Here is a 12,106-nt window from a genome sequence, read left to right as displayed (position 1 = left end):
CAGCCCCCGGCCCTCGCCCGCCAGCCTGCGAACTCTACCGAGGGTCGCCGGCACCCAGACTCAGACACCCCCTCCACGACGTGCCTGCAGACAGGGATCCTCAGGCTACTCTGTTCCTTTCTAATTCTCAACCTTCGCACCTGCCCAGGTCCCCTCCCTGATCACCTTCCGGGCCTCTCAGGGTCAGCTCCTTGGTCGCTTGTCCCACCTCTTCACTCACCGCTATCTTGACTACCCGTCTGCCGTTCTGAACGCTTTTCGGTTCCACAAGTGGGCCTCCTCGCTGGCCTCAACCTTCACACATCCTGTTCCCTCTTCAGGAGCATTCTTCGCTTGGGAACTCCTGCTCGTCTTCAAATGTTGTTTCAGCATCACCTCCTTTGGAAAGCTTACCTTGACTTCCCTTCCTAGGTTGGGTTCCCGACCTCTGAGGCTCGTCCTCGCTGGTTTTCACTTAGGATTTTAATGTCTGATTCCCACTGGAATCAGCTTACTCAGGGACCACTCCTGTCTTTTCGTCTTCTATTTTCTATAGTAATTTTTAATTAAAATATTTTTAAACGAAGGAAATTTACGTCAGTTGATTAAATTTTAGGTAGAAACTAAAATACATAAGTTCTAAAAAACACTATTTGCCCTTTAAAGTTTAGAGCCTGTATTTTTAAACAAATACAGCTGTATTAGTTAGTTGATGAATCAGAACTTTGACCTCCCCCTCCCCTCTCCATCTCTGCAGGAATACCTAGGTTGGTCTTTACCCCTGATCTTTATCATGACTCTTTATGTGTTGTCTGTTTTTCTTCTCTCCTGCATCTCTCTCCCTCTCCCCCACTCTTGTATAGCCCTAATATAAAAGGGAATATAATTATATGTATTTTATTATTTGTATCTGCTGACTCTTTCACTCTTTTATATTTTTAAAATTTAAAGTGTGGATGCAGAAAATGAGGATAGGGAGAATGTTTTGTATTTCTTTCTTTAAATGTGAAACTGCTATTTACTTGAAAATGGTTGCCCCCAAAATACGAACCTTTTTCATTGGAGGTCAGTTGTGCTTAATAGAAAGTATTCTATGTTGGACTAGAAAATATATCTGGAGCAATAGTCAAGAGGAGCCTTCCTTTATTGTTAGATGCACCACACACAGCCTGAGGGAGCGTGAGACTAGGATTCTGCACTCTGCCTCCCCATGATCCCGTGTCCTCAGGTGAGGCCTCCCACCCTTAGGGTCTCTGAACTTTGTCAAGAACCATTCGGGGGCTGTGTGTAGAAGAAGGGGCACTGCCCTTGAGCTTGCATCCAACTCTGCTGCATTCAAGCTCAGCGACCTTAGGCAGGTCCTGTGACTGTCATTCCCTGTGGTAAAAGGGAGGTGATGTTATCGAGATCGCAACATTGGCGTGATGCTCCAAGGATAGGGGCTATGCAGGGGCTCCACTCGGCTTGGGTCCTGCCTTCCCCAGACCAGGGGAACCTGAACCAAGAACCACTCTGGGCCATAGACATGGCATAAGGAGGAAGGGGTGAGGACAGAGAGCATCACTCAGGCTCTTCCAAAATTGAAGGGTCCCCTTGCTTCTGGATGCTGTCTTATGGTGAAGTGCAAGCAAAGGGGAAGTGAGACTACACTGGTGACCCCCATGTGATCACTCCCAGTCCCCCGCAGTGGGACCGGGGTACACGGGGAACGAGGAGACTCGGCCTCCACAGCCCCAGGAGCCTCAGCAGAGATGTGTATCCAGGCCTCTTATTCCCAGTGGTGAGACAGCCCCTGCCCTGACTTCCCCTGGCCGGGGCATCAGACTGAGGGTGTGGTGAGAGGCCTGATTCCTGTAGAAGCCACCGTGAGTGTGTATCTGTGTATGGGGATGGGGGAGCCACATCACCAAAGGGAACCGAAAGAAGCTCAGGGTGAGTGGTGGGGAGAGAAGGTGGAGATCCAGCAGGCAGCTGGACAAGACCCCCTCCCAACTCTGGACCTGCCCCCCTCAACACAGGCCTGGGCAGATGACAGCTGGCTTTGCCCCCAGTACCTCCCATCCAGGAGACCCATCCCCTCAGTCTGGGCTGTCGGGCTTCCCCAGGCTGGCCTGGTCCTCAGATGTCCTCCCGTTTCTGGGAACTTGTTGGCTAGACACTGGGCTCTGGACTCCAACAGGGCTGAGTCACACCCTGGCTCTACCACTCGGGAATTGTGTGACTTTGAGCAAAGCTCGGACTCTCTTGGAAGCCCCATTTCCTGCCTGTAAGGTGAGAATGATAACATCACGGTCACAGATTGACCGTGAGGCCTAAATTTAACAAATGCTCAGTGAGCAACTCCTACGTACCAGGAGAAAGCGGCGAACCAGAGTCTACTTTGTCTAAACACCCTGCCTTCCTGGAGCTCCCATTCTACGGAGTGAGCTAGACAATAAATGCTTCAGTAACAAAACTGGGGGGATGGGGCGCTTCGTGGGTTGTTGCACAGTCAGAACAGAGGCGCCACATGATCTGACTTAGGGTTTTACACAGCCACTCTGGCTCCTGCCTGTAAAGCACATAATACCACGTCTGACACGCGAAAGTGGTAGCTTCACTGCTACCGATGCCCAGGACGCCACAGCTGGGGCTTCCTTCCCCTTTCTTACTAAATGCTGCCTCCTCAGAGCATTCTGAGGTGTGAGCTGGAAGTCCCCCACTTGGCCAGCACTGTCACGCAGACGCCTCTAGACCTCTTATCCCACCCCACCCCCTTCCAAATCTGCACTCTTTCTATCTCTTCAAATGGCCTGAGTCCCAGGAAGCTACACAGCCACCCTTGTCCATCCCAGGTCCTGGCTCTGTGTTCCCTTAACCTTGTTGAGAACAAATGCTACTTCCCTTTTCCTTCGTGGTCAGCCCCTCTCCTCTCCCTAATCCTCTGCAATCTGGCTCCCACCCCCTTTCCCACGGATTCTGCTCTGGACCTTTGACCCAGAGCTCCAGCCGTCCCTGGGACGCTCAGGTATGCCTCAGAAACTCCAGTCTCTGCATGTCTTCTTTACTTAAACTCTCAGATACTGAGGTTTCACTATTGCCTGGGTTTCTCACCGTCCACTGCAAATAAATGCCCTGGGATTTCGCTCCTCGCTCAGCTCGGTGTCTTAGCACCCTCCCGCGCCCCGCGCTGCCTCGCCCCTGCCCTGCCTCTCAGTGCAGTCGTCATTGGTCCTTCTGCTGATTCTTCCCCCACCTGTATCTTCCACCCCGACACCAGGATGCCTCTTGCCCAGATCCTCATCTGCACACTCTGCCCCCGTAACTACCCTTGGTCTGATTCAGACACTCCTAAAATCTGCTTAGCTCAGTGTTTTGCTCAAACCACTTCCTCCCCAGTACTGGGCTTTATCAAGGAAGGGGCTGGGGCCAGAGCCTCCACCCTTCCCGCCTGTCTGGAGGACTCACTTGAGAGCATGCAGCACTTGGACAAGGAGGAAAAGGAAGAGGAGGAAGTCCAACCTGGAAACTGCAGTCTTCCAGGGCTCCTGCAATGGGAATGGCTGAGCCCCTGCTTTGTGGGGACAGAGGCCACCCCAGTCCCGCAAGAACCAGCTGTGGACTTCAGTGTCCTCTCTTGTCCCAAACAGACTTGGTTGAAGCTCAGAGTCCATAGATGTCCCCACCGGGGAGAGGGATCCCATCCAGATGCACGAGGGCCACCCGTCATTGATGTGGGATGCAGGGGGCCCCGTGGCTTATCAGCCAGATTCATCTCAAGCCCCTGCAACTTAGAACGAGGGCTCGGGATCCCCACTGGGGCAGGACTGTTGTGCCTCTAAGGTGGGAAAGGAGGAGGGACTCAGTTGTGTCCAGGATGGCAGGGTCAGCCCAAGGGCATGGGGGGGGGGCTCTTCTCAGCTCACATCTGGACCTCAGGATGGTGGAAAGATGACAGAACCACCCTGGATGGGAGGGGACTCTGGGGATGGCTCTGGGAGTCCAGAGGAGGCACTCTCTGGCCTGGAGTGAGGTGTGAGGTTATGGGAGGGGGCAGGGGGCATGATATTCGTCCCACGTGGCCTCTCAACACTTCACCATGGAAGGGGGATGTCCCAGCTGCCCCTCTCTGGCCTCCTAAGGGGTGGGCTGGCTGGGGGTTGTGGCCTGAGGACGTCATGTATGTGGTAGAGGCAGGGGAAGGAGCTCTTGGGGGCCAGGAGCCAACAGGGCTGTGGGAACAGGTGTTTGCTTCTTGCCAGCCAGGTACCCCTGGGCCAGGGCTACCGCCCTGTAGGAGTCAGGCCTGGGGGCCCCAGATGGGGCCCCCAGGCTGCTCTGCTGCTTCTGTGGCCTCTGATGCTGGGGGCAGAAAGTCAAGAAAGCAGAGAGCCCTGAGGGCTGAAGGACCCCGGGGGGGCTCCTAGAGCAGGACCCACTCTGCTCTCTTGGGTCCTCCTAGAGAAGGAGGGTGTCAGGACTTGCTAGAGGGGAGTCTGGAGGGAGTTCTGACCAGGCCAGTGTCCTGGAATCTCAGTGTTTCACAGTTTTCCAAGCCAGGAGCCAGCTGGAGCTCTGATGCTCACCCAGGCCCCCTGTGCCAGGCCGACTGGGGCCATAAGGGTGCTGGTGGGCATGCAGGACCCAGGAGTCTCCACCGATCTGTGCCAGTCTGAGGACCAGTCTCCCCGATTTCTTTCAGCCTATTCTCCTCCCTTTCTCCTGGAGCAGCACTTCCAAAGCTGCAGGGAGGCTGACATGACCTGACAGCTTGTCCAGGGGCCATCACCGGGGGTGGAGGTTGGGGTGAGATGGGAAGAAGAAAGGGACACCTGCTCAGGTAGGAAAGAACTTATGGGGGCTTCCTCGTCACCCCCTAACTCACTTCAAAAGCTTTGCTTTGCAGTAACACATCAGGGGAGTGCCTGAGAGGACTGGGCAAGAGGGCGGTAAGCCCAGGGATCTTGGGTCCACCTGGAACTCAGCCATCTAGAGAGCAAGTGTGCTCAATCCTGCGTCCTCCTGCGGTTCAGGAGCCACGGGGGTCAGGAAAGATAGTAAGCCATGGGCTTCTTGCAGAGGGACAGCCCATCCCAAGCTACAGAGAAGAGCCAGGAGAAGCACCGCCAGGCTGGTGAAGGCCCTGTTGGAATGGGGCGTGGTGTTCTGGAGAGGCAGGCCACCTGCTAGGCTGGCTGGAGGAGCAAATACAGCCAGGTAATACTGATGAGCCCCTGAGACATGCAGGATACTGCTGAGCACTTTTCATACATTACTCCATTTAACTGCCACAACCAGCCACCGTGACGTGGGCATCATTCGCACATATCCCCATTTACAAAGAAGCGAGTTGAGTTACTTCCTAACGTTGCAAACTTGAGTGAATTACTCAGCTTACTTCTTTGTATTCTTAGCATTATCTCTGGTGCTCCTTGGCTTGAAGAAGCATCACCCTGATCTCTGCCTTCATCTTCACACGTTGCTCTCCTTGTGTGCACGTCTCTGTGTCCAAATTCTCTTTTTTCATAAGGACGTCAGTCATACTGGATTAGGGCCCACCCTAATGACCTCATCTTAACTAATTACATCTGCAAAGACCCTATTTCTAAATAAGGTCACATTCAGAAGTACTGGGGGTTAGTACTTTAACACATAAATCTGGGGGGGACACAATTCAACCCATGACAGAATTTAACATGTAACCTACTCTCCACCAAACACTGGAGTCACATTTAATTCTCCCATCAACTGTACAAGGTAGGGATATGTATTAGCTTCATTTTATAGATGAAGACACTGAAGTTCAGAAAGGTTGGGCAATTTACTCAAAGGCACACAGCAATTAGTTAAATGAGGCACTGGGATTTGAACTTGACCACGAGTGATATTTGATCACTTTAGAGTCACACAGACCTGGGTTCAGGTCCCAGCTGTGTGACCTTGGGTAAGGCATTCGGCCTCTCTGAGTCTCAGTGTCCTTGTTTACACAAGGGGTTAATACTATACTGTCAGCAGCGAAGAACTGCGGTTCAGCAGTGGGGGGGTGAGGTCTAGCCCAGTGCCTGGCACACAGTAGAAGAAGTGACGTTAATTTAAACATAGCAGTAGCCACTTCCCAGAGCACATCCTGTGTTCTGGTGGTTCTGGGTGGCAGCCTCACTATGGCCAGCTGTCCTCACTGAGCCCCTGGGGTAGGCAGAGCCAGGGAATCATGCAGATTCCACACTCTGCCAGCCTAGAGTTCCCTGGGGCTATCCCCCCGCCTCCAGCTGCCCACCTGACATGCTCTCCACTGAGAGAGGAGAGGGAGCTGGCTGCTAGGGGCCTTCTTCCTCATGCTCAGGCCCCGGGATGTTGTCTGTATAGAAAATGTGGCCCGTGTACGAGCCAGAGAATGATCGTGGCCCCTGAGAGAAGCTGCCCTCTCCCCAGCTGTCTCTCCCTCAGGAACAGGCCCAGGAGAAAGCATAGGGTCAGAGAACAGAGCTGGGTGGGTGGATGTGGGACTGCGGGGAAGGGCTGACCACAAAGGGGCAGCATGAAGCGATGGCAGGTGTTCTGCATCTTGATTTGATCGTGGTGATAGTCACACAACTCTGCACTTGCCAAAACTCAGAGCTGTACACTAAAAAGAGTGAATTTCATTGTATGTGAATTAAAAATAAATAAAATTTTTAAACAATAAATGCTGGAGAGGGTGTGGAGAAAAGGGAACCCTCTAGCACTCTTGGTGGGAATGTAAATTGATACAACCACTATGGAGAACAGTATGGAGGTTCCTTAAAAAACTAAAAATAGAATTACCATACGACCCAGCAATCCCAATACTGGGCATATACCCTGAGAAAACCATAATTCAAAAAGAGTCATGTACCACAATGTTCATGGCAGCTCTATTTACAATAGCCAGGACATGGAAGCAACCTAAGTGTCTGTCGACAGACGAATGGATAAAGAAGATGTGGCACATATATACAATGGAATATTACTCAGCCATAAAAGGAAACGAAATTGAGTTATTTGTAGCGAGGTGGATGGACCTAGAGTAGAGACTGTCATACAGAGTGAAGTAGGTCAGAAAGAGAAAAACAAATACCGTATGCTAACACATATGTATGGAATCTAAAAAAAAAAAAAGGTTCTGAAGAACCTAGGGGCAGGACAGGAATAAAGCCGCAGACGTAGAGAATGGACTTGAGGACACAGGGAGGGGGAAGGGTAAGCTGGGACAAAGTGAGATAGTCACGTGGACATGTATACATTACCAAATGTAAAATAGATAGCTAGTGGGAAGCAGCTGCATAGCACAAGGAGATCAGCTCGGTGCTTTGTGACCACCTAGAGGGGTGGGATGGGGAGGGTGGGAGGGAGACGTAAGAGGGAGGAGATAGGGGGATATATGTATATGTATAGCTGATTCACTTTGTTATAAAGCAGAAACTAACACACCCTTGTAAAGCAATTATACTCCAATAAAGATGTTTTAAAAAATACATTAGATAAATGAATAAATAAATAAAAATTTAAAAAGCCATTCAGAAGATCCAAATTCTAAATGTCAAGACGTTTTAGGAATAACTTAACAAATTTATTTAGGTTGTGGTTTCCTTTTAATGCAAGCAAAAGACCGATATAATATAAATATGCCTTAAAGAACACTTTAAGTAAGTTTTAAATAAAAATTCTAAATAATTTAAAAAAGAAAAGCAAAAGAACAGGTCATCACAGAGAGGCAGGGGTGGCACCTGACCCCTACCCTCTCCGTTTCTCCCTTCCTCCAGCCTGAATCTTCTGGGCTCTTCCCCTGGTTGTCCTTCTATACCTCTGCTGACTTCCTCCCGCTCGCAGGAGGCTGAGTATTGTCTCTGGGGTTTGATGACTTCTATCAGGCTCCCTGACTGCCCCAGGGACACAGAAAAAGGAGCTACCCTCGGTGTGGGTGGCTGCAGGTAAGAGGCGTGTGAGGCAAGGTTGTGGCAGGACGCAGGTGGAGCTAAACGGAGGCAAGTTTAGAACATTTGCAGAGATGTGAACAGGATTACAAAAGCCACTGTGTAACTTCCAGGCAGCCAAGGCCTAGCATCAGCAGGGAATTGTCACCACCCACAGAGTGGCTGTCCTCCAGGACCTGTGGCTGTGCGAGATTGGGGGCTCTATCTCTTCCACTCTCCCACCCTCCTATTTCTTGCCAGTGCCTCCCCTTAGCCAAATCCACCCAGAATCCAGAGGCCAAGGGAGCCTGTGTCATGCAGGTCCAGGTCAGCCGCTTTGGGGCATGAAGTAGGGCAGAAAAAAGCAGAGGGTGGTGGGGACAGGGGGCAAGAGGAGAGAAACCAGAGCCACTGGGAAGGGAGGACTCTCATGGGGAAATTGGGAGCATACCCTGGGCCCATGGTTACCTCAGGCTTCTACCCAGGGACAGCCAGGCAACCCAACTATTCCAGGGTGGGAGTTCCTAAATGAATGAATGAATGAATGATAAATTTGAAAATGGATGAGTGACAGAAGGAATGGGAATGGACCTGTTCCTATTGGCACTAAGAAGAAGGTGGATCATTTTTCCCAGGATCCCCACCCTTGCAGGCCTTTAAGGACTATTTCCAGAGTACCCACTTTGGGGCCCTACACAGGACCCTGAGCAAGAGAAGCAGAGGCCATGGGCTGGGCAGGACGGGGGCAAGGTGGGCCATCAGGTACTGGGGAGCCTGCAGGTCCTGCAGGATGAAAGGCTTTGCTCCTCCTCCCTCACACTGGAAACCTACTCTGGGGCTGCCTCCCGTCCTGCCCAACCCTGCTCCCCAGGCCCCGCCTTCTCCAGCTGGGCCACTCAGGGACATAGGCTGGGTTCACAGGGCTCAGTCAGGCGTTGGTGCTGCAGGGGAGGGGAGGCACAGCAGGGTGGAAACCAAGGGACCTGTCACCCTGATTATTACAGTGTGCACATCTGCAGAGCAGCAGCCAAGATCCCCAGAGCGGGCCTCTTGGCGGGAGGAGCAGAGCCTGGCCTCGGACCCGTGCATGCTCTCAGAGTACCCTGGGAGGTAAGGCAGGTGGTAGCTGATGGGGAAAAGGAGGGTAGCCACCATTCCCACCGAGACCTGCCCCGACAACTTGTTGGTCCCTGGGGGCCGAGGGGAATTGTGGACCAGCTCTGGGGTCTACACCGAGAAGTATTCCAGGTGCAGGATGGAGAAGCAGGGGCAATTACCAGGGGAGCCTGACCACAGGGCCACCAATAAGCCATGCCCAGACCTTAGAACACGCGTTTTCCTGGATCTGGACATCCGTCCTGACTCATAAAATCTGAGGTGACCCTGAGGACTGTGCAGCCCCACAAAGCTCCATCAGAGCTGCAGCCTCTCTATCACTGGGGCTGCCGCCCTGTGGCCATCTCAGCGCCTCAGCCCTCCCTCCTGTGCGCCATCGTCCAAGGCCATCCTTCTTCAGGCAACTTTCCTGCCCACACGCTCTGCCCAGGACCTTTCCTGGGGACAACTTACCCGGATGGGACAGGAAGACAGTATAGTAAACTGTCCAGAGGTAAGCCCTAGAGTAACCACTAAGAAAATAGAAAAAAAATACAGTTAAAAAAAAAAACTCATTAAAGGAATAATAAAAATGTTATACTAGAAAATATTCACTTAATGCAAAATAAAGCAGTCTAGGCGAAATAGAGGAACAAAAAGGAAATGATAAATTTAGAAAGCAAGTAAAATGGCAAATGCAAATACAACTATATTAGTAATGTGAATGGATTAAAACAAGATCCAACAAAATACTGTCTATAAGAGACATACTTTAGATTTTTTAAAAAATATTTAGTTATTTATTTTTATTCAGTGGCTGCATCATGTCTTAGTTGCGGTGCGTGGGCTTCTCTCTAGTTGTGCAGTGCGGGCTTAGTTGCCCCGCGGCATGTGGGATCTCAGTTCCCTGACCAGGGATCAAACTGGCGTCCCCTGCATTGCAAGACGGATGCTTAACCACTGGACCACCAGGGAAGTCCCAGAGACATACTTTAGATTTACAGATACAAAAAGATTTAAACTAAAAGAACAGAAAAAAGTTTTATCATGCAAACAGCAACCATAAGAAAACTGGAGGCTATACTGTCATCAGACAAAGTAGATTTTAAAACAAAAAAAGTAACTCAAGATAAAGAGGGACATTTTATAATCATAAAAGTGTAATGCATCAGAAAGGTGACAATTGTAAACATAAGTGCACCTAACAACAGATCCATACCTCACTCCGTATACAAATGTTAACTCAAAATGGATCAAAGATCTTATATGTAAGAGCTAACACTGTAAAACTCTTATAAGAAAACACAGGGAGGGCTTCCCTGGTGGCGCAGTGGTTGAGAATCTGCCTGCCAATGCAGGGGACACGGGTTCGAGTCCTGGTCTGGGAAGATCCCACATGCCGCGGAGCAACTAGGCCCGTGAGCCACAACTACTGAGCCTGTGCGTCTGGAGCCTGTGCTCCTCAACAAGAGAGGCCGCGATAGTGAGAGGCCCGCGCACCGCGATGAAGAGTGGCCCCCGCTTGCCACAGCTGGAGAAAGCCCTCTCACAGAAACGAAGACCCAACACAGCCAAAAATAAATAAATAAATAAATAAAATTAAAAAAAAAAAAAAAGAAAGAAAACACAGGGATAAATTTTTCTAACCATAGACTAGGCAATGATTCCTTAAATATGTTACCGAAAGTACAAGCAACAACAACGAAAAAAAACAGATAAATTGGACTTTATCAAAACTAAAAACTTTTGTGCTGCAGAAAAAACCCACAAAAAATGAAAATAACCCACAGTATGGGAAAAAATATTGACTAGCCATATACCTGATAAGTGACTTGAATCTAGAATATATAAAGAACTCTTACAACAAAATAATAAAAAGACAAATAATTCAATCTTTTAAATGGGCAAAGGACTTGAATAGACATTTCTCCAGAGAAGACACATAAATGACTAATAAGCTTGTGTAAAGATTTTCAACATCATGAGTCATTAGGGAAATGCAAATCAAACCACAATGAAATACCACTAGGATGGCTGTAATCAAAAAAATCAGATAATAATAAGTGTTATCAAGGAAGTAGAGAAATTGGAGCCCTCATATGTTGCTGGTGGGAATGTGAAATGGTACAGCCACTTTGGAAAACAATTTGGCAGTTCTTCAAAAGGTTAAAGGTAGAATTACCATATGATGCAGCAATTCCACTCCCAGTAATATACCCAAGAGAAATTACAGCATATGTCCTCACAAAAACTTGCACATGAATCTTCACCGCAGCATTATTCATAATAGCCAAAAAGTGGAAACAACCCAAATTCTATCAACTGATGAATGGATAAAGTACGGTACATACATACAGTGGAATATTACTTGGCAATAACAAGGAATGAAGTATGGATACATGGTAAAACATGGATAAACGTTGAAAACATTATGCCAAGTGAAAAGCCAGACACAAAGGATTACTTATATGAAATGTCCAGAATAGGCAAATCCATAGAGAAAAAATGTGGATTAGTGGTTGCCTAGGGCTGGGGTATGGATGGTGGTGGGAAATAGGGGGTGAATGCTGAAGGGTACGGGGTTTATTTTTGGATGATAAAATGTTTTAAAATTGATTGCAGTGATGATTGCACAACTCTATGAATATACTAAACTATTAAATTGTACTCTTTAAACAGGTGAACTTATGGTATGTGAATTATATCTCAATAAAGCTGTTACCCAAAAAAAAAGCCAAACATACAGGAATTTGAGGTCACTACTCTGTGCCAGGACATCTGGTGCCTCATTATGGCCCCAGCTGTGGTTTTGACCCACTGGCCTCTACTCCCTTGCCATCTGACCCCCTCTCTTCATATTACCTGGAAGGAACAGCTGCCACTTCCCCTCCCTCAGCCCCTGTCTAAGATCTTGCTTGTCTCAAAACTGTGGAGCGGGGCTGTGGTGCTGAGTGAGATCAGGTCCTTGACCAGAGGCCCCGTGGCAAGTCTTGGCCCAAACTCCTGCAAGACGGTCTCTTCTGTCTCTAGGGGGCCTCATTCACATCATAGCCAATGTGGATCTCTTACGAAACTTTCCCAGCCAATGGAAGGGAGTATTCTGTCTTGAGAAGCTGCACTTT

This window comes from Balaenoptera physalus, assembly GCF_965194825.1.
Source record: "Balaenoptera physalus genome assembly, chromosome: 8".
Lineage (NCBI taxonomy): Eukaryota > Metazoa > Chordata > Mammalia > Artiodactyla > Balaenopteridae > Balaenoptera > Balaenoptera physalus.
Note: the sequence above shows the minus strand (reverse complement) of the source record.